At 43.0% G+C, this 25,545-nt stretch overlaps 1 protein-coding gene across 7 annotated transcripts in view; it reads left to right on the top strand.

Moving 5' to 3' along the window:
• Positions 1 to 25,545, top strand: part of STON2 (stonin 2) — a 151,913-nt gene that overhangs the window by 5,684 nt on the left and 120,684 nt on the right. Inside the window, exon 2 of one of the 7 annotated variants that reach the window (XM_044231958.1) lies at positions 552 to 708. The exons of the other annotated variants lie outside the window; for them this stretch is intronic. The gene's annotated coding sequence lies outside the window, so the exon portion shown is untranslated. The remainder of the gene's footprint in view (positions 1 to 551; positions 709 to 25,545) is intronic. 7 annotated transcript variants of the gene reach the window in all.

Below are 25,545 nucleotides of genomic sequence, written 5' to 3'. Positions count from 1 at the left end.
TAAAGTCTCCCTTTCTTGACTGCCTTGTGATAGTCTAATTCTAATATTCTAATGGCTCGTATCACATCCTGAAAAGTGAAGCCATTTGGTGATTTGTGAGCAGATGGGTAATCTGGCCTCTACTTTGAGCTCTTACCGTGTTCGTTCTATTAATAGGAGAGCACTATGGAGCTAAGGATGTCAACCCTCTTTATAAATAAAATCTCATCCTGTCATAAACTCTGTCAGACTGGCAGGCAGTTGGTCTCTCACTCTGCTTGCAGAATGACCTGGGAAGGTCAAGCAGCTTGTTTCAAGCCACGCAGGAATCCCCTGGCACCTCTGTGTGCGCTGGTCCCACCTCCCTGGACATTTGGTGGTGTCCCACTTAAGTTGCTTTACAGATATTCATAGGGCTGGGGTCACGAAGCACTCGGGGCCTCTGTCCATCTAATTAGGACTTCCTCCATCTATTCTTACGTCCCGTCCCGTGGAGGCTCTTGCGGCTGGAACCCCAAAGACCCTCGTTAATTTTAATTTGGGGGTGGGGTAATTACACCCTTCTCTTTCAGGCTGAATCCTGGCTCTCCCTGAAAGAGGTGGCGCTTTCGTGCTGCGGTCTGCGCACATTCACCATCCGAACGAACCGGCGTTCTCAGCACTTCCTCTGCCAGATACCAGCCGGTGCAGTAGGACTATCAGCAGCTTTCAATCTGCCTGAACTTTGAAGTGAGACACCAGCCCTTGCCAGCTTGATAAAAATCACTCCATCGGTTGCCCTTTGAAGTGAGCTAATTGCTTAAAAAAAAAAAAAAAAAGTGAGATGCTTTAAATGAAAACAGATTTTATTCCTCTGTTTGTTTTAGAAACTGAATATATTTGTCTTTCTTGACTTGAGTTTTTAAAGGAGAAAGATTGTAATACCAGAGTTAAGTGGATAAGGCTGGGGTGAGCCGTAGCCAGTGAGCTTTTTCATTTGTCCGGTATTTAAATGTGTGAACCAGAGCTGTCAGAAATACAGTTTTATTTGTATATTTGCCCACCCTTGGCCACACAGAAAGTATTCATTTTTTTCTACGTCCCTCCTTGTCCTTCCATTTCCCTTTACTTAAGACTCTAAACAGTTGAAGGGTATGAACAACTTTTATTAGTGAAATTATCAAAATCACCGTCAGTAGCCACCATTCATTGAGTTTTGCTGTGACCCAGGTCTTCTGCTACCATTTTACTCCACATGATCTCACTTAATTTCCACCTCCATTCTGTGAGGTCAGAAATTAGTACTGGGGGTTAAGTAACCTGTCCAAGGTTGTCATGAAGATAGGGCTTTGACCCTACCTCAGCCTCTTAGTTCTAGAAGCGGTGCCCTTTGTCCCTGCTGTATCTGGAAACCAAAGGAAAAATGCTCTAAAGGGTCAACGGGGGCCCTCTGTGCACACTGGGCACACCCACAGAGATCCTGCTAGAAGGAAAACTGTCCTCGTTTGTGCTCTGTCAGTTCACATGGTCAGCAGGACTGTGGAAGCACCTTGCTTCTCTTCTTCTACCTTTTTCTTTCTCCTTAACATTTTTGGTATTACAGTCACATCTAAAAGGGGTGTGTGTGTGTGTGTTGGGAGGATCTATCTGAGCAAATTCAGCACATCCCAGGCACTCACCAGCAGCCTCATTGGCCCAGTATCCTCCACAGCAGCAGCCCCCCGCCCCCCCAGCCGCGCCATCCATCACACTCAGGGGCCTGGGGGCCCTGGTGCTGTGCTGCTGGCCAGAGCCAACTGTGTGCAGTTCCGGACCCCTGAGCAGGCCTTGGGGAGGTGGTTCCAAGGAGACAGAGTCATTTGCTGTCACATATTAGACTCCGCTGGGTGACCTGGCTGGTCACAGCACAGTGCCCAGGGGACAAGGGACTTTGGTCCCTTGTCATTTGGTTACCAGTTTCCAGTGACGAGGACAGACAATGTGCAGTCCATCTTGGCCAGGAACTTGGCGGAGGCGGGCCCCAGCCCTAAGAAAGCAAAGTAAAAAACAAGTTCATTTCTGTACCTTCAGGGGGAAAAGTGTGTTTTATGCATGAAGCCTGATAGACTCGAGAGCCAGACTGTCCTGACTGGAGCTGTGTGGTCTCGGGCAAGCTGTTGAACTTCCCTGTGTCTTAGTTTCCTTATCTGTGGAAAGGAGATAATGACAGTGCTTACTTCAGAGAGTTTGTTGGAGGATTAGATGAACTTGTTAGCTGTAAGGCACTTTTGAAATCAATGTCTGGGTGTTAGGAAGTGTTACTCAAGTGTTTTACAAGTAGTCCATCTAAAGTAGTAGGTGAACATCACTGTACATCAGTAGACAGTGCTGCGATGGCTACAGCTCACCTAAAGGCTGTGGGAGACATGCTCCCAACAGGTCATAGGCAAACGATGTCTTATTACGTGTATTAGTGGAGCTTGCTGTTTTACTTTATTTTTTTTTTTAAAGATTTTATTTATTTATTTGACAGAGATCACAAGTAGGCAGAGAGGCAGGCAGAGAGAGAGTGGGAAGCAGGCTCCCTGCTGAGCAGAGAACCCGATGTGGGGCTCGATCCCAGGACCCTGGGATCATGACCTGAGCCGAAAGCAGAGGCTTTAACCCACTGAGCCACCCAGGCGCCCCGGAGCTTGCTGTTTTAAAGAAGCACGGGAGAAATCTGTTTGTACACTGTCTTTTTGTAAAATGAACATGAGAGAAATCACATAGGAGGAGGGGGTGGGCCGGGATGACTTGATATTTTTGTCCAGGGCCGCGGCAAGATGGAGCCGTCATCATGCTGTATGGGAAGGCTTCTTGCAGCACAGCTTTGGAGGGAAAGTAGCTATTCTGTCATGGATATGTGGCTTTTGAGAGGCCTGTTAAACAAGGAAGTGAAGGCCCTCCGTGGGCATGAGAGTCAGGGAAGAAGTCAGCACTGGAGACATCTGTGTGGGGGGTCCCTGACTGTACATGCAGCTAAAGCCACAAAGGGTTATTAAAGCCGACCTAAGAAGAGATGGGGCCGTGTGGCTGAACCCGAGGACATTCCAGCTCCAGTGGAAAAGGCAAGCCAGCTCTCCTTTTCCAGATTGTTCTTTTTTTTCCTTTTCAAGTGTGAAATGAACTATGATGCTGGCCTTTTCCTTTGGAGAGTTTATCTCCCGAGCTCTGTCATGCTTGGACTTCAGAGTCAATAGACAATGGTCAGATACAACTTGACCTCTTCCTCCCCTTGTGCCCTTGGGCAAGTGACTTATGGCCTGAATCTCAGTTTTGTATCGGGAGATGGGACTTGGTAGTAAAAATGCCCATCTCAGAGGTTTGAGGGGGCAGTAGTGTAGCTGTATCCGTGTGATGAAGCTGTTCATTGCTTTATCGCTGTAAAATTCTCACTGTTGGTGCCGAAGTGTTGGAAGTGAGGAGTGGTGACAGCTCACACATTTTTAAAGCCCTTTGCATTTCCCCGGAATGGAAAACCACATTTCAATTTAATCCATACTTCTTCTTCTTTTTTTTTTTTTTGTTCTTATTAAAAGTAAAAGAGGTCAAGAAGATACTGCAATAAATTCTGCACACACATGTCAGCTGTTTATGCTTTTTCTGTAACTGAAACACTGCACCCAGAAATCAAGTCTGGCCCATGGATGTGGCGGTTGGTATCTGACTCACAGCTACCCAAGCATTCAGAGACCCGAAAGCTGAAACACAGGAAAAAATGGATATCCTGGCAATGACCGTTTTTCAGGATTGTGTACACTAATGTGTGTATACTCATGTGTGCTCTTTGCCACTGCGAGCCACGTAAGAAGGCTCTTGCTTTTCTCTACTAAACTTACTGACCCTCCCTTACTGTTTTAAATTCCAGTTGTACACTTGGTTGGAAAATGCATCCAAGACCCTTGATTTCCCTCAGCATATTATAATATGATTCTGGATCTGCTTTTTCAAAAGTCTCCCTCTCAGAGCTGAGTAAGAACCCAGAGGCAGGGAGAATCAAATTCTGAAGTCTTTCGCTGAAGTCTTTAATTAGCATATCTGCTGTGTTTGCATTTATGGTTTACATGCTCTGAACTTGTGTGGCTTTTCTGTTTTGTAAGAGTTAGCGTCAGTGAAGAACTCTGTTAGTGCCGGCAGGACCAAATACACATGGTGGTTTAGTTGGTTTCTAGATCCCTACTAGAATCTTTGAGAAAACTTCTCCAGATGGAGGTGGGTGGTGTGAGAACTGAAGCAGAAAAAATAATAGGAAAGAGCTTCCAGGGATTACATTTTTCTTTCTGGTCTTTCAGGTTGAGGAAGTAAAGAGAATGGGCATAAGCAGGGGGAAATTTCCATCAACTTGGAAAAAACAATAGAGTAAATAATTCTTGGCCATGAGGTGAGAACCCAGAGAGTCACAAGGTCAAAGGATCCTGTCCCATTTGTCTGTGGTGACAGCCCCCCCCCCAAAAGGAACGCCTTACCCTGAAACAATGAAGTGTCCCTGGGAAGCTGAAAAAGGTACACACAAAGGGAATTTTTATAAATCACATCATTTCAGAGCTTCAGCGGTGGTTATCCTTTTTTAAAAGTATTTCCCAAGTTTTCTTTAGTGAAAGTGTATTCCTTTTATAATAAAATATATATGTTAGAAAAAGAGATGCAAAAAAGGGAAATTCACCAGGATCGTGGAGGTGGGTGAGTTGTCACTGTTGAAAGGGTTTGAGTTGGTTGCATTTTTATAATGAGGATTATTTTATCCTAGAAGTTGTAACACTTCCTAACTTATCTGCTCTCTAAATTTACAGACTTCAAAAAAGGGGTGTTGACAGTGTCTGTCACCCATCGAAACCCAAGACCCTGCCCTAGGAAAGCAGAGTCAGCCCTCAGTCAACAGAGAGTTACTCGACTCTTGCTCTGTGCCAAGCCCACCCAGCGTGGCTGCATTCCTGGCCACTGGCCCCAGCAGTTGGAGACACCCTTGTGTTCCTGTCTCCGTCAGCAGTCATGAACTAGGGATGCTTCTTGTTTGTAAGAGGCCCACTGCCTGAGGATAATGTCACAGTCAGCCTTGGGCCCTGGCGGAGCGGCTCCCAGAGAGGCCTGTTTTAGTGTTGGGCTGGGTTGTTTTGGTTTTATATGCCTGTGGTCTGTTTTGTTGGGAGAGCGGGAGGGGAGGGATTCGTAGAAAAGGGAAGGAGATATCCTCTGCATTACTGAAAACGGAAATAAGGAATTATCAGTTCAGGGTCAGTGGAAGCCACAGTGCTTGACTTCCTTCTGCTGTGCTCTTCTGGTATGATTTTGGTTTTGTTTTGAACAGTTTTGAGAGTGACACAAGCTAGATAAATTGTTCTAGGGTGGAGCTTTCCACAGAGAATCAAGAGAACCCTAGGGGATTCATGGAGGAAACTTTGGCTGAGGTGTCTGTGCAGCATCCGAAGTTGTAAATATGTTGGATGTGTGTTTATTTACTTGGAGATGAGGGTCTCTGGCTTAAATGATATGTCAAACAGACCCAGAGATCTGTACTTTTTTTTTTTTTTTAAGTAAGAACCAGTTCTAGGGGAAGGTGTTCAAATTTGATTTGTACATCTTGGCCTTGACCCAAACTAGAGAACTGTTTCTAATGGGTGACATGCGTATGTAGTGCAAGTATTGGTGTCAGTGTGAAAACATCGTAGGCACACCCACAGCAGCCCATGCTGCAGAAAGGTGAGGAAGGTTTCACTTCTTCAAGTGCTGGAGACCTGAAAGTTCAGAAATACATACTCCCTGCAGCTCTGTCTAATGCTTCCCCTTCTCCTTTTCCCAATGTCCTTGAGCTCACAGAGAGCTGCCCTAACTCTGTGTCACCTGAAGAGTTTGATTGTTGACACGAGCACCAGTATCTCTTTTACACGGTCTTTCTCTGGGTTCGAAGCAAACCAGGTTGATTTTGCAATAGAAGATTGGATTGGTACAGACCTTCATGATGGAGACAAGAGCAGGCATGGACGGTGAACTCCTGAGTGGCTGGTTATCTGGTGCCCTCCACGTGAATGTTGACCTTCCCACCTTTCTTGTTTCTCCTCCCATTGTGTATTCTCTCTAGGTAACCTACTCCAGACCCATGGCTACCAATGACCTTTCAATCCGTGTTATTAATACTTATTTTTCTTCTTCTGAGTTCTTGATCTATTTAACAGGCCCTGAGACCTCAGTGTGGTTGTCCCACGGGCCTATCAAACTCACTGGGTTTAAAACTGAACTCCTCTCCCTACCACCCCTGAATCGTTCCTCCCCAAGAAGTCCTTCTGAAGGACGGTGAATGGCCAGAAACGTGTTCAGTTTTCTAATAATCTTTTTCATCCACCTACCACATCACTACTCCCTCAACACAAGTGAGCTCCATCTAGACTTTATTCCCATGTCTTGGTCTTTCATTTTAAATGGCTCATTAAAAAAAAAAATCTTCCTTTTTATCCCTCATCTTGCCATGCCTCATCACTGTGATTACAAGCTGGTCTTCCCACCCTCCAGTCTGTCTTCCTCATTGGTTCCAGAATGATCTTTCTCCAATATGATTGAATCATATCATTTCCTTGTTTAAAATTGTTTAATTGATCATCGTGGCCCTTATGTGAAAACCCGGTCTTCTTGGGATGGCCCACAAGGCCCTGATTTCCTCAGCTTTCCAGCCTCTTGTCTTACTATTCTCCTGGCTCATTTCTTCAGTCAAATGGAGCTGCTTGCAGTTCAGAAAATGCAACATGCTTCATTCATCTCCTAGACTTTGTATGAACATATCACATTTTATTATAGCTGTTTTAAGTGGGGGAACATATTAGAAACTATTACACTACAAGTTTCTAAGTTATGTACAAAACACTGTAGCTCTGCATCACCCTCATATTTGCCTCCTGCCCCATTGCTAATATCACCCCTGAATCTCGGGCCATCCCTGAACTTAAAACTCATTTCCTAGCCTCATCTTTTCCTCACTTAACTCCAGATCCTAGCCCATTTCTGATACATACATACTCCAGGGATTGGGGTCAGTGATGAGTCATGTTCAAGAATGGGGCTAGCGGGGAGGTCTGGGGATGGAGGGAAGAGACAAGGGTGTCTCTGGCACATACTTTTTGGTACCAGACCACTTTTGCATAGTAATGGAGCCGTTTAAGCATGGCTAAGTAAAATGGCACCCTCTAATTAACCACATTGCATTGTCCTCTTTTGTTGTTACAGAAGCCATCCTGCCAGCTTGGAATCTCCTTTTTCTTTGTCCAACTAATTTCTGTTCATCTTTTAAGCTCTTGCCAAGGTATCACCTTCCCTAAGTTTTCACTGACCCCAAGACTGGGGAAGGGGCCATTCCTCTATGTGCTCATGGCCCTGTTGGGTTCTCCTGGGGTACCCTGACTACACTGTATTGTGATTATCTGTTTATTTGCCTGTCTCTCTCTCCAAGGCAAGGTCCTCTCTCACTAGAATTTCACTAGAACATGCCTAACAATAGGAGATGCTGCAGAAATCTTATTGAATGAATGAAGAATGTATGAATGGATGATGTCCTGGTGGCAGTCAGAATTCGAAGAACCTGCAGAAACTCAATGAGCACAAATAACTCACATTCCAAGAAGATTTATTAGATCATCTCTTCCATTTTCTGTCTGTGTGGGATTGCATACCAGTACTGGTTCCTAGGGAGGTTTAACCTTCCTCTGTTGGCTAACTCTTAGGCACCACCTGAAATGCTCTTAGCCCCACCTGTCTCTGGGTTTTCTTGGTGACCAGCTCTGGTGGACTATACCATTCTACCATCCACGTCCATGTTGGGCTTGCTCCCACTGCTTTTGGACTCAGATGAGGCATCATTCTGTAGGGTATGGGATCTGGCTTTCCCATCTGCTGCCGAAGGAGCCAGACAGTACACCCTGAAAGTATGGGGGATGTTGGGTCACCATGGAATGAACTTTGGCCCAGTGGGGAACAAGAAACAGGCAGGAGCTGGCAGATAGTTTCCCTGTCAGAGCACTGCTCCCTTGGATGGAAACTTTTGGGAGCCTGAAGTCTCTACTAGCCTCTCTGGGGATGTCCAGTATGACCAAATGAGAAGTTTTGTGTGACCGATCTTGCTCCATTTTATATTTGATTTCATTGTCTCATTTCTTTTTCTGACTCTGTCTTCCCTGGGATTGCTATAAAGTGCTGGCCTAGAAGCTTGGGCTGAGGCTTTGATGTCTAAGGAACCCAGCTCAAGACACATTCAAACCCACCATTATTTCCCTAGAGAAATAGGGGCCAGTGAAGGGAGAAGAAGAGGGAGGAGCATTGTAGGTGAGGTGGTCTCTGGTATAGGGTCTGACAGGGCTTAGCTGGGAGTCTGGGCCTTCAGCCACGCATGCCTGCCCTCTCTTCCCATGCAGCTTTGGCTAAACTTCTTCAGGGGAACTGGGCAGATGGGTCCATCAGTAGGAAAAGATCCATCATTTGGAACCTGTAGATCCGGTCCCTGTGTAGGCTGGCCATCTGTTTCATGATTTCCTATTTTAAAAAATCTTTCTAATTAAAAAAACATATATATCTTTGGATGTCAGCGATGCAGCAGAAAATTATACAGCAGAGAAAATTAATCCTTTGAGGATTCTGGGTTTAAAGCTGAGCTTCACCACTTACCGCTTGTGTAGCTTTGAGAACATTAGCAGATCCAAGCCTCAGTTTCCTCGTCTGGAAGTAGGCATTCACAATAGCACGCTCATGGAGCACTTGCAAAGATCAGATGAGAAAATGCACATACGGCGTTCGGCACAGTGCCACACAGAGCAAGCTGGCAGAAGCTATTTGCTGGGGTTATTATTCTCTCTTTAAGTTACAACTTGAGAGTGAGACAGAGTTGATCTTGGTATAGGAAACAAATAAAATGTGACGTTTTTAGCCCTTAAAGGTTTTATTGGGTTCCTAAGAGGTGCTCTTTTGGTAAATGTCAGGCCAGCTTTAATCTTGCTAAACCAGGTGGGCAGGCACGCTAAATCCTTCCATGGAGGCCATGTTTACCTGCTATGTCTTTAATTTTGTTGGACGTGTGAGAGTCACGTAAGTTTTGAGACTAGTTAAATATCATTCCCACCTTTCAAGTACTTTTGAGGTTGCAAATCAATTCTTATGAATCCCAACTTAATAAATTTGTGGAAACAAGAGCAGAAAGGCTTTTACAACCTTGCTGTGGTCATTCAGAGAATTTGGGGGCAGGGAAGATCCCAGGAAATAACCTGTTGTTCCTTCTCTGAGGTGGGTTTCAGTTCATGCCAGGTGAAAAGAAAAGTGCTTCCTCCATGGAAGCTTGTAAAGGGGATTAACGATGTGTGCACTGGTGATTTTTTTGCCTTCCTATACCAAGTTATTAAGAGACATTAAACTTTAAACTGTAATCACAGTATATTATTAACTATTTACAATGGGCCTATGAGTCTAGCTACTTTAACTCTGTTCCACAAATGCTTGTTGCTTTTCTTCTGTGAGGTCAGTCCTGAGCTTTGGGAATATGGTGGCAAAGGGCATAGACCATCCCTCAAGGAGCTAACACTCCAGTTACCGTTCTTAAGGGTCAGCAGTAACCCCGCAAGCCCCTGTAATGTCTGTCCACAACATTGGACACCAGAGAAACTACCTTCTTGGGAAGTCTCTTGCTTTCATGATCCCAGAGGCCTCTGGTTTTCCTCTCAATTCTCTCACCATCTGGCTCTGTCACTTGGGGTGTCCCCATTTTTCCTTCTTGCTTCCCTGTTTGCCATAGGTAGGCATGCTGTGGGACTCCGCCATCTTCTTTTGTCTATCTTTTTCTTCCTCTGTTGATAACCTGTTCCTTCCGTTGGCTTCATATATCATCGTGTGTGTGTGTGTGTGTGTGAGAAATCTAACTTTCTTTTTTTTTTTTTAAGATTTTATTTATTTATTTGACAGACAGAGATCACAAGTAGGCAGAGAGACAGGCAGAGAGAGTGGGGAAGCAGGCTCCCCACTGAGCAGGGAGCCCGATGATGGGGCTCGATCCCAGGACCCTGAGATCATGACCTGAGCTGAAGGCAGAGGCTTTAACCCACTGAGCCACCCAGGCTTCCCTGAAATCTAACTTTCTACCCCTGATTTTTCTCTAGGCCCAAGACCTCCATTTTCTATATCTTCCCTTTTGTTTCACAGTCCTTGAATGTCGGCATACCCCCAATTAAAACTCACTGCCCACCTCCACTCTCAATTAACTCCATGATCCTCCTTTGCTTAGGATGTTTTTTGGGTTCGTCTCTGACCTCTGTTGGTCTGCCATCCTCCTGCTCACCCAGGCGTCGTTGTATTTCCTTTCACTGTGGTTTCTTTTGTTCTGTTGAATGAAGAATAAGCTCAAGGATTCCTATGGCTGTAGGCATGGACTTCCACCTTCTTTCCCAGTCAAGGTTCTCTCCTGCTTTCTCTGAAGTGTGGATGAGTGGTAGAAAGACATGTGTGGGGCTGCTGTACGGGCACGGCTCCCGGGGCAGCATTCCCATAAAGAGGCCCTGTTCCCTTTGCCTCGTGTGTACGTGAACGGTGCCTCCCGCGGTTGTGCAGTGCAGTGCCGTGGGGGTGTCAGAGTGCCAGGGGATGGTGTGCAGGTGAGGACTTCTGGGGAGGGGGACATGCTGAAAAGTGCAGTGGTTGGGAAAGAGTTAAGGGGAGTTGGCAGTGCAGCTCGGGAGGAAAGTTCTGTTTCTATGAAAGAGGGAAATATGAGGAAATTATTTTTCTCTCTGTCCTCTACCTGAGAGAATAAAGCTGTATGCTTTTCTTGGCAAATCTGCACTGAGCGGACTTCATTTAGAGCCACCCACCAAGCTTGAGATCGGTGGCCTAGACCTGGATCGTCCTCTAATTCTTGTTATTGTTGATATTGGGAGCATTGGCAGGAATTTCTAAAATGAGGGTTGCATGTCGCTACCACTGTATCAATACATTGGGATAATCCCAGATTCTCCAGTAACAACTGGACTCTCAGATCTGGTTTCCATATGGTCCACAGGGATTGGTACAGTGCTGGTCCTACTGCTGCCTCCTGTTTGCTGAAACGGCCCACCTGATTGGGCCACACCAGCAGTGGGAGAGCTGTGGATGCTGTCTGGGGACCCTTGGTGCACCTGTTCAGGCAACTTGCAGTCTTCAGCTGCATTGGTTGTGCCACGCACCCTCCACGGATGCTGCTTACGTAGATGGTCATGCACATGGAGTCCCAGAGTTGTCCAGTGTGACGTCCCTGCCTCCTGCACCTTTTCTTGTTAGGCATTTCCAGGCCAGCTAATGCCTCGTGTCCAGCTGGCCAGGCCATTTCCTGTGTCAGACTGAAGCTCACACCACTACTTCCTTTTTTCCCCAAATTTCTCCCCCCTTCCTTCCACTTTCACTTCCTGAATGCCATGACCACAGGAATGAAATCAGCAAGTCCTTACCTTGTCTCTGTGCCAGGCTAACTCCTGTTCAACCTTAATAGAAATAATAATGGTAATAGATAACATTAATGGGATGCTTATTTTTTTAAAGATTTATTTATTTATTTTAGAGAGAGTGCATGCACTTGTGTGAGCTAAGGTTAGGCGCAAAGGGAGAGGGAGAGAGAGAATCTTCTGCAGACTCCCTGCTGAGCATGGAGCCCTACTCGGGGCTCGATCTCATGACCCCAAGATCATGACCCAAGCTGAAATAGTTGGATTCCCAATCAACTGGGCCACCCAGGAACCCCATTGAGATGCTTATCATTCATACACTGGAAATCTCACGTCCTGCATCTTCATAGGACTCTCTAAAACTATTAGGTAAAATTCAGGTATAGAGAGTTTGAAACATACTCATGATTATAATTAACAATGAGGGACTTGGCCTGCCTGACTGCAGACAGAGCTTATGTTCTGAATCAGTGTGCAAGGGGCGCCTGGGTGGCTCAGTGGGTTAAAGCCTCTGCCTTCGGCTCAGGTCGTGGTCCCAGGGTCCTGGGATCGAGCCCCACATTGGGCTCTCTGCTCAGCAGGGAACCTGCTTCCTCCTCTCTCTCTGCCTCTCTGCCTACTTGTGATCTCTATCTGTTAAATAAATTAAAAAAAATCTTTGAATCAGTGTGCAATTCATCTTTCTAAGACCTACCTTGGATGTAGCCTCTTCTAGGAGTCCCTAGGCTCTTCCACACCTGTGACCTCTGGTCATCCTCCATAGTAACCCATGCTGTCATTCAAGTTCAGGGGCTTTTAGGGGTGGTGGAGAGAGACCTATGTTCCTTCCTTTTTCTGTCCTTCCCAATAATTTAAAGACTGAGGAAGTTCCAAGACAGGGTCAGAAAATATTATGACTCTACTTGTGTATTTGCCTTTAGCTAAGTTAAAGCTTTTAATGCATAGTCATACAGAGAAACCCACAATGAAGTATACTTTTGCTATACACAGCATAACTATAGGCAGGATAACATCATAAATGATGTTCATTGAACTCTCTAGACAACGTGGTTGGTAATGGGACAGGAATTGAAGGTTATAGGAGGTACCTCTTCAACTCATTTCAGTATATTCCTGTGACTAAATATGTACTTCCACTGTTAAAAATATTGGAATCCTGGGGGGCCCCTGGGTGGCTCAGTTAAGCATCCAATCCTTGATTTCAGTTCAGGTCTTGATATCAGGGTTGTGAGTTCAAGCCCTGTATTGGGCTCCACTTAAAATAATTATAATATTAAAGACCTTCATGGGTCTGAGTGGGCTGATTGGCCTCTCTGGCTTCTGTAATGTCTTTCTCTCTCCCTAAAACTAGCACAGGGTCAGGGGCTGATACAGTGTAGCCTCTCAGTTGTCGCTGGTTGACTGAGTGAATGAGCCAATGATTGTAGGAGAACAGTCTGAGAATTTAGAATGATTTGGGTTGGAATCCCAGGACTACAATTTACAAGTGCTGTGACCTTGAGCAAGTTACTTAATCTCTTTGTACTTAACTTTTGTCCTTTTTAAAGTGTTGCTATTACTAATAGTACCTACTTCAGGAGGTCAGTAGGAGGAACAAAGGAGATGATGTACCACATCTGTGGGATGATAAAAGTGAGCTTGCACATGAAGAGTGCTTGGGGACAGGGTGGGGGAGGTAGGAGCAAGGTCTGGGCATCATTGTTAAGAAAGGGAGAGCCAGAGGCCCCTGGGTGGCTCAGTGGGTTAAAGCCTCTGCCCTAGGCTCAGGTCATGATCCTGGGGTCCTGGGATCGAGCCCTGCATCAGGCTCTCTGCTCAGCGGGGAGCCTGTTTCCCCCTCTCTCTCTCTGCCTGCCTCTCTGCCTGCTTGTGATCTCTGTCTGTCAAATAAATAAATAAAATCTTAAAAAAAAAAAAAAAAGGAAAGAGAAGTCAAGGATGATTCCATGTATTAAAAAAAAAAAAAAAGAAAAGAAAAGAAAAGAAAGGGAGAGCCATTCCAGCTTCTGCTCTGTGCTGTGTCTAATCCTCCCTGACCTCCTGGCTCTGCAGAAGAATGATTGGTGGCCCCAGGGCAGTTGCCAAAGCACCTGACTTTGTTTTTGAGGCCCTTACCCTTTCCCCGTTTTGCTGCTTGATTGATAACAATGTACAGACCTTACTTGAGGAAAAATGCTGCAGTCTTTTGAATACTCTCACCCACATTGTTTCACTTAGTAATTATTCAGAATTGTAAAATTGCCGGTGGTTTTGGGAAATTCCTGCCTTTGTTATAACATGCTTGGTACCTGCCTCTCTCCTGCTGGCAGTTAGCACAGAGGATGTTTGCCCCTGGACTTACTGAGCGCTTTAGCAGCATTTTCTTTTTTTTTTTTCTTCTTCAAGTCTGGGGTCCAAAGCATCTCTCATGGAGAATGTTCCATTCCAAACTCTTTTTATGTTTCCATGAAGCCAGGTATAGAATGGCCTGGCTGGACCAAGACCTCTGTCTCCCACATGTCTGTGTTTTGAAGAGCAGAGCATGGCAACACTCCCTAACGTGGGCTCCCTTCTCTTTTCTGTCCAGTTGGAGCCACAGGGTCCAGAGCTCTGAGTGGAGCGTCATGGTGTGTCTGCACACTGCCCATGCATAAGACAACATCAGCCTCCCTCCTCTTTGGCTACAGTTTCTCCTTCGATGACCTGATCCATTCTGTGTAATGATAACTTTCCAGTTTCTGCCTCTAGCCCTAACCTCCAGATTTGCATGTTCAAGTACACAGTTGAGCTCTCTTTTAGATGTCTAATAAGCATCCCAAAGGTATCTTATTTAAAAAGAAATATTTATTTTACCCCTAGATTCTGACTCCTTTTTCCAACCCAGTCAGTGGCAGTACCAGCAACCCAGTCCTCAGCCAGAATCCAGGAGGTCCACCCTTGTTCTCCCTACATATGGCATCCATCAGAAACTTGGAGACCCTGCCTTCAACGTCTATCTCTGATAGGCTTTATTCTCTCCATCCCAATGCCACCATCCTGATTCTGGCCGCTATAATTTTTTTTTAAATAAATGAAACTACTTTTGTTTTTAATTGTAGGGTACTAAGTCACATTAGTTTTATATCTTTATTACCCTGTACATTTATAATCAGTAAGAAAAGAGTTCTTAATGCTCTGACAAAAAGTGTTTAAGATCACAAAACAATCTGAAAATTGCTTTGCATAGTTTCAACTTAAATGGTCTTTTTTAAAGAAAGAATTTTTAAAAACTGTGTTCCAATAAATATAAAATTTACCATCTTCACCATTTTTGAGTGCTTCTTAAGTTCCGTGGCCTTACGTACATTCATGTTGTTGCGCAACCTTCCCTACCATCTATTTCCATAATCCTTGTAATCTTTCAGAACTGGAATTCTATACCCATGAAACACTGTCTCCCCACTCTCCCCACCCCCACCCACTCCAGCCCCCAGCCCCCAGCAGCCACCATTCTACTCTGTTTCTGTGAAAGTGACTACTCTACTGTCCTCATAGAAGTGGAATCATATGGTATTTGTCCTTTTGTGACAGGCTTATTTCACTTGCATATGTCCTTAAGTTTATCCATGTTGTAGGAGAAGTTCCTTCCTTTTGAAGGTTGAATAACATTCTGTTGTATGTAGATAGCACATTTTGTTAATCCATAACCCCAGGGATAGGCCCTTGAATTGTTTCAGGCTGCCACCTTTCCTTTTTTCTTTTCTTTTTTAAGATTTATTTTGAGAGAGAGTGTGTGTGAAGGGGAGGGGGGAAGGGGCAGAGGGAGAAAGAGAGGCTCAAGCAGATTCCCCACTGTGTGTAGAGCCTGATGATGTGGGGCTCGATCTTATGACCCGGAGATCACGACCTAAGCCGAAACTGAGAGTTGGACGCTCAGCGGACTGTACCACCCAGGTGCCCCTTCAGGCTGCCGTCATCTTTCATCTCACCTGTATGACAGCTTCCTAATTGTTCTCTCTACTTCCTCTCTTTCCTCTTCCCATTTGTTCTCCACTCCGCTTCTGAAAAGGTGAAATAAGTTCCTTCATTGACTTCTCATTGTGATCAGCATAAAATCTTGAACATCTCAGTTTGCTTGCAAGATCCTATATTCCTAAACACGAATTGCCTTTACCACGTTGTCTTAGGCTTCTTGCTCGCCCTACTCCCAGTTCAAGGTTTTTCTTGTTTGTTTGTTTCTGTCGCAGACTCTTTGTTCCCTCTACCTTGAAGACGTTCTACTTCTTGTCCAGTCACGGTTGGCTTCTTCTCATCCTTGAAGTGGTAATTACATGTCACCCCTTCAGAGAGATCCTCTCTTAACACCCTAATAACTAGGATTCCTTTTTACTCCTCATCTTAACCCTGTATTGATTTGTAGGTAGTTTACTTATTTATAGCTAACTTGTTTCATCCTTGTTTTCCCCTCTTAGATAGAAGGCCCTGGAAAGCTTATCTATTTCATATTTATCTCATTTACTTTTTGTATCCTGAACATCTAGCAGGTGTTTGCTAATGATTTGGTAGATGAATTAATAAATACTCTAAAATAAGTTTGAGAGGAGATTCCACAATCTGTTCTACTTCTGTTTGCCTTCCCTTTTGCTCACTCTCCCCTCACCTAGCCTTTAATACATTCCAAAATGTTAACATTCCTTGGTGTTAGGAAGAGTCATTGGTCATTATCATCATCATCATCATTATGATCATCATTACTATACCAGGAAACTGGTTGAATATTCATTAGCCTCCGGATGTTCAAAGGAAAGGTACCCAAAATTATTCTTTAATTTTTTTGTATTAAAAATGATCACCCTTTCAGCCTTGCCCCATGACTCTGGAAAGGCAAGCTAATTTCGCAGTGGTTTAAGTAACCAAGGAAGAAAAAGACATTGAACTTTTTTTTTTCTATTTGACAGAGATCACAAGTAGGCAGAGAGGCAGGCAGAGAGAGAGGAGGAAGCTGGTTCCCTGCTGAGCAGAGAGGCTGCTGTGGGGCTCGATCCCAGGACCCTGGGATCATGACCTGAGCCGAAGGAAGAGGTTTTAACCTACTGAGCCACCCAGGTGCCCCTGACATTGAACTTTTTGGAGACGGAAATCCTATGTAGTATGTTCTAAAATACTGCATGTATAATTTTGTGTTCTTTTGCTATTTTGTATTATTTTTTATTTATTCCCTACCAGGGGTAATAGCTGATGTCAGTTGAGTTCAGTTCCTTATCCATACCAGGAAGTTACTTTTAAAAGGCTTGTCCCTCAGCATTTTGAGCTTTAGAATAAATTCTCCTCCCATTTTTAAACTATGAATCCTGTGTGGGATGGGTGGGTTCTCTATCCACAATATCACAAAGTTGAAATTAAGGGTTGGCCCACTGCGTGCTCACATGGAACTGTCTTCTCCAAGCCTTTGCCTGTTGTTGGCAGGATTGAGTTCCTTGTAGTTTTAGGGTTGTAGTTGCCCTGTGGTCATCTCTGTCTCAGCCATGGAGAACCTTCTTCTCACACTTCAAATTTCTCTGACTGCTTCTGTTGCTACCAGTGAGAGAAAACACTCTGCTTTAAGTCACCCCATCTTAAGGTCAACTGTTTAGCAACCTTAATTGCATCTGCAAAATCCCTTTTAAATATGACATAATCTTGGGGATTGCACCAGGATGTGGAGATCATGGGGGTCCTCTTAAAATTCTCTATGGTTAATCTAGAATGGCATCCATCTGCTTATCAGAAAACCTGATTACACTTTTTTCACATAATAAATATAGAGTTGAATGATTATTGATACTGGCTCAGTGGCTCAGTGACTGTGATTCTCTTGTCCTTGCATTTGTGGTTGTGGGGTGATTATCATAGCTCCAGCCATCACAACCATATTCAAGATAGGAAAAATGGGAAAGGGACAAGGATTGAGAATGCATACGCATTATCCATCCACGTCATGGAGACCTGCAATACAAAGCAAGATTAAGCAAAGGCAAAAAACATCTCTGAACTTTAACTCTCATTTTTCCTCCATCTATGTCTCATTGACCAGAACTTGGTCGACTGGTTATCCTTGGTGCCAGGGAGGTGGGAAAGCAGGAATAGAAATGTTCTGTGATTGGCTTAACCAGTCATGACCTATCCCCTGGTGCTGGATGAGGAGAAGGAAGAGGTGTTGGAAACCCAGCTAGCATATCTGTTCCGTATCTTTTCTGAAAGGCAGAATGTGGCGTAGTGGAAAGAGTACATAAGTTAACATCAGGAGACTTGTGATCCTGTCCCAACTCGGTCAGTTTTCACTGTGTGACCTTAGGTTAGTCAAGCAACTTCCCTGATTCAGTTCATGTATCTGTCAAATGAGAGAAATAGCTGTTTTACTTACCTCAGGGTTGTTGTAAGAATGAATTGACATAATCCATGAAGTTCTTTGCATCCTGGAAATGTATACTAATCGTAATTTTTGGTATTTGGTATAAAACTAAGAGTATTTCTTTGATTTCAAGAAATGTATGTGTCTGTGTGTATATAGACATACAAATAAATATATATATTTAAAGATATTTTATAATCTCTAAAATGAGATGTATTTTACAATTGATGGCATTTTAGTTTCAATGGAATATAATAATATTTTGTTTAGCTTCTTGGAAAGTCTTAGGGTTATGTCTAGAAGATATGACCACCATTGGGACCCACAAGATTCTTATGACTCCTAGGCAACTGAGAGTCTTATGATGGAACATCTAAAGTGATAGACTTATGGCTCTAAAATACAGATGGAAAGAAATTATCCACACCAACTCCTTATTTTCACACAGGCAAAATACTAGTATTCCTGTTCCAAATATGAAACTAAAGTAAGCGGAGTTCACCAAGATGGAGTAAGCCAGGACCTCCCTAGAGTTTGAGGTATTAGAAAGTCTTCTGCAAACCTTAAAGGGTGACCTTGTGCCACGATTATTCATTACATTCTGAATGTAACACACTGTTCAGGCACCTGGGAACGTCCTTCAGGGTCACTGCCTCAGGAATGCAGCAAAGATCAGATACAGCCTATTTTCTAGGCCAAATGTGACTGAGATCCTTGATTCTGAATGTGGAGCCACAGAGCTCTTTAATAAGGCAGCTATCAGGATTGTTTATTTTGAAGAAAAATCAAATAATAAAATGTTTGTAATTATTACTTTGAGATATATATAAATACGCATGCCCATAAATATAGATGTATTTATATGTGTATGTATTTGTACATGTATGTATGTGTATATACACACAAATGATGTGACTTTAGAGGGGACCAAAACAGACATCTAGTGATGGGGAATTATGGTGTATGTGATTGAAAGAGAGATAGTGGGTAGTTAGTTCAGAGAGAATCATGGATACATACTGATGTTGGTTGAAATAAATATATTCCATTTGGAGTTCTTCTGTATGGTTGACTTGGGCCTGGAGTATTCATTTTAACCAATCTCCAGTGGAAGAGGAGTGGTCAGTCTTTTTTGTTTGTTTATTTTAAAGAATAATGTATTTAAATGAAAGAAAAAATGGTGAAAAGATAGTAGGAACATACAACCAAAGCCACTTACCTTTTCCTTTTGAGAACATCAAAGCACATGTTAATTAAAGTGTGTGTGTTCTCCAGTGTTCAGATTCTGTTAAAATGAACCTGTTCTCTCCTACAGTAAAAGACTTTAGAAGAAGGAAAAGAAGCAGTGTTCCAGGTCCTGAATCTGATCTGGGTCTTTGTCACAGGGCAATTGTGCCTTCGGGGCTTGTGTTTATTCTGAGAAATTATGAAACAAGTGGCATGGTTACTTTAACTTCATGATTAAATCTTTGTGATTTTTCTAGCCCACTCTGACAGAGGTCTCAGAGTACAAAACCATGCATGATATTATTTTGATTCAAACATTGCAAATTCTGAGTGCATAGTAGATGTTCAGGAAGTTGGTTGAATGTCTTGCTTTAGAAGAAAGCTTTTCAGAAATACATTTGATCTATGCAGTCTTAGTTTTTCATTCTTACTTTCTTCCCAGTTTTCTTTTTGACCTTGTGATGTTTGTCTTTGATCAGAAAAAGTATGAGGCCTTACTTTAGGGTTTGGTATTGGCATTAGGATCTAGTTTGAGATGTTTCTGCGTAAACCCCAAACAAGATGGCTGGATAGTGTTTGCAAGTAGCCTCAAAACCCAACAAGTAGATGCAGACACGTCCAAAGAAACTATCTAGTTGAATACATATGGCAAAGAGATATAAGAGGGAACTGGCTAAATTCTCAGATTTAAATAATCTTTAGGGTTCACTAACCAAACAAGAATTATGTTACTGTGTTTATAAAACATAACTAACCTACCAAAACAAAACATTTTCTCAGCTCCGAAGGGATGGAATTAATCCATATAGTTATATGAAACCCTCCTTTGCTTTTCATACGATTTATGAAAGTTTTCTAAAACTTCTAATTAAGATTTCTAGGATGTCACTATAAAATGACCCTATTTTAGATTATCTGAACTGGACTCTTTATTTCTTTTTAAAAATAATTACAAGTCGAAAGGAAATGTTTTGGGGAGGACTTCCAATTCTGGCTATAGCTAACAACAAACTAGTCCTTGTGCAGTGTACAACCATGAAACTACTGGACAAAATGTATGAGGCAAGTGTTTTCAGGTACTGATCAACAGAAATCACAGTATTTCAATCCTGAGAGAAGGAAAGCTCATGAGGTGAGCCCGATGATTACCTTGGCTCCCTTCCAGGGGAGAGTTTCCTGATGCAGCATCATATGCTGGAGTCTACACTGAGCACAGCAGTCCTGCTGAGCTAAGCAAACGGAGATCAGAGTCTGGGGCAGTTGAAGCAGCTGGCATCTGCTGGACAGGACATTAGAGAAGAGAGAGTAGCATGGGGGATGGGGGAGCAGAAGTGTGTCTGGGTATACCCAGAGAATCCTTGGCCTGGCTAGAGTGCAAATGTACAGACTGAAACCATATGAGATTTACCAAAAGTGGTGGCTCCAAGGTTGAGAATGGGACAGAAATACTAGAGGTTAAACCATGTTGGGAGATATTGGCAGTCCAGCCCAGCCACATCGGAAAGACTTCCTTAACACATTATTAACATTCTAACCATCCAGAAAAGACACAGAAAGTCTGCGCCTTAGGGCAAAGGAACATGCTTTCAAGCAGGGTTGGTAAAATTCTTTTATAGAGTCAGATGGAAATTATTTTGGGTCCTGTGAACTATACAGCATCTGTTACAACTATTCAAATTTGCTATTGTAGAGCCAGAGCAGCCATAGACAATATGTAAATGAATGCACATGGTTTTGTCTCAGTATGACTTTATTTACAAAAAAGGCAGAGGGCCAGCTTTGGGTCATGGCTGTAGCTTGCCAGATGCTACTCTAGAATAAGACCTACTCTGAACCCACCCTAAAAAAGCCTAGAACCAAGTGCTGCTGAAATCTGCCATGGAGATTGAGTTGGAAAGTTGAGTTCTGCAGTTTTAGAGATGCTTAGGGGACATCTTTGGCTTTTCTCAAATCCACCCAACAAAGTGGAAGACTATAATGAATGTGAGCAAGCATTTTGACTACTGGCAAAAATCAGCTCTGTAGAGGAAGATCAAATCCAGAATGTCTTCAGTGTATCATCAACAATTAGTAGGTGTGCAAAGAAATGGGGAAATATTAATTTTAATATTAAAATAGTAAAAAAAAGTCAATAGAAATGAATCCCCAGATGGTCCAGATGTTGGATATGGCAGACAAAATCTGTGAAGCAGCTGTTGTAAATATGTTCAAAGAACTAAAGGAAGATATTGTCATAGTGAGTAAACATATAGGGCATCACAGGCAAGAAATAGAAACTATAAAAGAATCTAATGAGGGGCGCCTGGGTGGCTCAGTGGGTTAAAGCCTCTGTCTTCGGCTCAGGTCATGATCCCAGGGTCCTGGGATCGAGCCCCGCATCGGGCTCTCTGCTCAGCAGGGACCCTGCTTCCTCCTCTCTCTCTGCCTGCTTCTCTGTGATTTCTGTCTGTCAAATAAATAAATAAAATCTTTAAAAAAAAAAGAATCTAACGAAAATTTTAGAATAGAGAAGTTGAATAACTGAGATGAAAAGTTCATAGAATGAACTTAACAGGAAATAAAGATAATAGAAGAAAGAGTCAAGGAGCTTGAAGACAGATCAGTAGGGGAGGAGAGAAAGCCAACTCTTCATCAGAAACCATAGATTCCAAAAGACAAAATACTGAAGGAAAAGAAAAGTCAACCTCAAATTCTATGTCTCCTGAAAAATATCCTTCAAAAACAAAGGTGAAATAAAGAATGGATTATTTTAGAGCCAGGCTGTTCAATAGAAATAGAGTATAAACCACATATGTATTATTTTAAGTTTTCTAGTAACCCCATTTAAAAAATGTTAAAAGAAACAGGTGAAGTTAATTTTAATCAAACCCAGCACAGAGTGCTCAGTGCTGAGCACTGGTCCCTGACTTTGCCTAAGACTTTTCCTGGTCTCTGGCTTTGCCCAAGACACTGAGGCTCTTGTGGCCGATAGCTTCTATCTCCAAGCTCGTCAGTGCAGTCTGAGGAACGTTAATCTCTCGTAGGCACATTTCTTTAGTCGCTCTCCACTCTTAAACATCAGGCAGCCTACCATTTCCCACTGAACTCTTCTTCTCAGCTGTTAAGGTTACCAATCCTCTCTCCCCACATTTCCTCAGTAGACACCTCAGCTTTCTTCAGACTGACCTCTTCACTGGTCTAGAAAGAAGCCCACAAAGGTCTGATTCTTACTCTCCACTTAGACTGATCCTCTGTCCCAAGGATGTCCTCCGATATCCTTACTCTTCCCTTCTGGTGGACCAGAACCAAGGATATACTTCAGATCCAAGAAATCTGCTCTGTTTTTTATGGTTCCAGCCCTTGCAGATCTCTCTCTGGCTAAATAGCATTTCTGGTATGTCCTGTAGGAGGATTATTTCCAGATTTGTTGTGTTTGCTCTTCTGTGTCCCCAGCTAGATCGCAGGCTGTTGAGAATCACTGTCTCAAAGGGTGCTTAGTCTATGTCCAAACACATAGGGCTTATGAATGTGTGTCAGAGGATTGGCATAAAACAGATCCATTTCTGTGGCTCCCATCTTGTCAGCTGACTGTGTTTTCCACCCCCAGATTTCAGCATGTAAATGATGCTGGGGAAGAAGCTTTTCTCTGAAGTGGCAATCCAGAGACTTCAATGAATCTGGTAGTGTCTTTTGGTCAGTCCTGCTGCTGATACTGAGTCACTACCCATTTGTGGTGATTTTACGCTTCACTTTATGATTCACATTCTAAAAATGGGGTGAGGTTTTTATAGAGAACCCGACTCCAGTGTGAACTTAGCCTCACAATTATTGGGTTCCTCTGTGGTTTCCAGCTGCTGGCACAGCCACATCTCGTGGCTTCTTGGATGTGGCTGTTTCATGGCAAATACCCAGAATCCATTTCACAGGATTATGATTATGTAATAAATTTGTTCCACCAGGCTTTCTTGGGGCTGCTTCTTATCCGTAACCAGCCCATGTCTGGATCTGGAACAGACAAGCTAAGGAAGTGTAGATAAACCTTTGGGGCTCTTCTTTCACTCATACTTTCTGAGTAGTAGTCTTGGTTCCTTAGCCAGACTCTGTCTGTATCTGGAAAGAAGAGGTTGAATGCTTGACTCCATGTAACATCTGGGAGAACTTTGCTAAAAATGATCGAAAAGAGAAATCTATAATGCCAGAATGTGGAAATTACAGAAACGGGGCAGGGGGAGGTTTGTTTCATGAAATTTGCATTCTAGTCCAAAGACTTCCTCTAATGAGCTGTGTGACTTCTGGCCAGTAAATTAACAATATCAGTGACGGCTATAGCGGACATTCATAAGGAGTTTGGACTGGGGCCTGGTACGTAATAAGCCCTCTGTGCCGTCACCTGCTGTTACCATCATCAGTGTTACAGAGGGCTCATTACTCCCCGTACTAAGTACACCGTGTCTATTATCTCTCTGAATCCTTTAAGTTACGAAGTGAGTCTTGTTATTCCTTCTGTACAGGGGTGAAATGAGACTTAAAGCCTGTACAGGATTCAGATCCCAGGACCATGTTCTCATTCTCTGTTGCTATGTTTGATTTCCTTGGGCCTCAGTTTACTCATCTGTGAACTTGAGAGGTAGACTGTTGGTCTTTAAAACCTTTGAGCTCTAAAATTTCTCAGTATTTGTCCCATTACTCTCACCCTTTCCCTTCACCTCTTCCCATGTCCCCTCCCATACCCACGCTCATCTGTGAATTTTGCTGGATTCATCATCACGGGGTCGGGAGGATGTTTTCCCCATTGAGCTATGACGCTCTCATGTGTCAGCACATGGACTTGTATTGTGGCTTTTTTGTTGTTGTTGGACCTGGCTTACATGCTGCTGTTGTAGGGAGAGGAGGAGTCTGACTCTTCTGTTTTGCTGTCTTATCTTGGCCTGGAGCCAGGAACACAGCGACACTCATGTTTGATGGGGCTTGAGAATGGCTTGCAGGGAGAAGCCAGCCAGAGTCAGTTTTAGGGTCTTTGGGCTCTGTGTAGTTCTCTGGTGAGATCTGGTGTTGGAGCACTGTAGTCTCCAGGCTGTTTGCACATGTCTGGTCCCGTGGTTGGTAAGAATCTTTGGAGAGGGACTTGGAAGAGAGATTTCCAGGCTTTCCATTCTCTGCGCAGCTGGGGTATCCTGGCAGATTTCCATACGGAGAGTTTTCACAGATCATTTCATTATGGTTCTGTTGTAATTGATGATTGCAAAGTACTTTAGTTGGGTGGTGTTGCATATATTCTGGTACTTTTTTTGTTGTTTGTGGCTGTGATCCAAAGATCAGAGAGTTTTAGCATTAGAAGACCTATGTTTCAGGGTTGCATTGATCACTTCTTAGCTTGGTGCATCTAACACACCTGCTTATTATGGCGTCTAGTTCCTGATTCTGTGGATAAGATCTAATCATGGAGAAAAAAGAGTCCATTCGTCACTTTTCTGGAATGTGTGAATTCTTCTAGTTAGAAGCCTGGAGGAAACATCTTAGGGCACCAAACAAGGGCCTGGAAACAATGAAAATGTTGGATAAATCACTTCTCTCACCCCAAATTTCTTCATCTGTAAAGGAATTATAGTTATATCTGCCTTACTCAAGCAAAATGGCTATAGAATCAAATGACGTATGGTATGAAAATATGTTTTTTTTGGGGTGCCTGGGTGGCTCAGTCGCTTAAGTATCCAACTCTTGGTTTTGGCTGAGGTCATGATCTCCCAGTTGTAGGATCAGGCCCCACGTTGCTGTGCTCATTGTGGAGTCTGCTTCAGATTCTTTCGCCCTCTCCCTCTCAAATAAAGAAATAAAAACTTCCAAAAATATATTTTAAAAAACTTAATGAAAATTATAAACATGTACAAGCAGTTATTTTTAGGCTGTATTATACAGCAAAACTGTTCGCTACCAAAAATGACAAAAATTATTACATATTTCTGTTCTGAATAACCCCAGCATAGATTATTTATAGCAGGTAATAATGTATACTAAAATTTCTTAGCATTTTTTTTTGTTTTGCCCCAGTCGGAAGGCTATGAGTTAAATTTTTCTAGGCTAAAATGAATATTAAGTATTCCATTAATAAGAACAGATATTGTTCGGGGCAAATAGTAGCTCTTTTGTGGAAACACATTAATTTTGCATTAATTCAGATTTTATTAATTTATAAGAGCAAGAGCTAGGTTCGAATTGTAAATGGACATTAATAGTACAAACAGAATTATGAGTCTGTTAAGTCTCTTTCTATATACAAAGAACATAATTGTGATGTGAGTAAAGAAAGGCTAGACTTTCATGTACTAATTCAAATTGGCCTAAATTGAAAATGTGTTTCTTTAACTCACATTTTTTACTAAAGCAAATATTCCCTTCCCATTTACTCCAAATGAACAAGATGACTCCATTTCTATTTCTCTTGGTTGGTAAGCTGTGCTTGGAGGTACCATCTGGAGATGGTTGGGTTTCTGCCAAGGATTTAAATTAAGCTTGCAAAGAGCTACCTGCCTAAGGCAAGAAAGTGCTATGAGTTACTACGAAAGAACATGCTTTTAT

The sequence above is a fragment of the Neovison vison genome, chromosome 13 (assembly GCF_020171115.1).
Source record: "Neovison vison isolate M4711 chromosome 13, ASM_NN_V1, whole genome shotgun sequence".
Taxonomy (NCBI): domain Eukaryota; kingdom Metazoa; phylum Chordata; class Mammalia; order Carnivora; family Mustelidae; genus Neogale; species Neogale vison.
The sequence above is the reverse complement of the archived record's forward strand: the minus strand, read 5'-3'. Positions and strand labels throughout refer to the sequence as shown.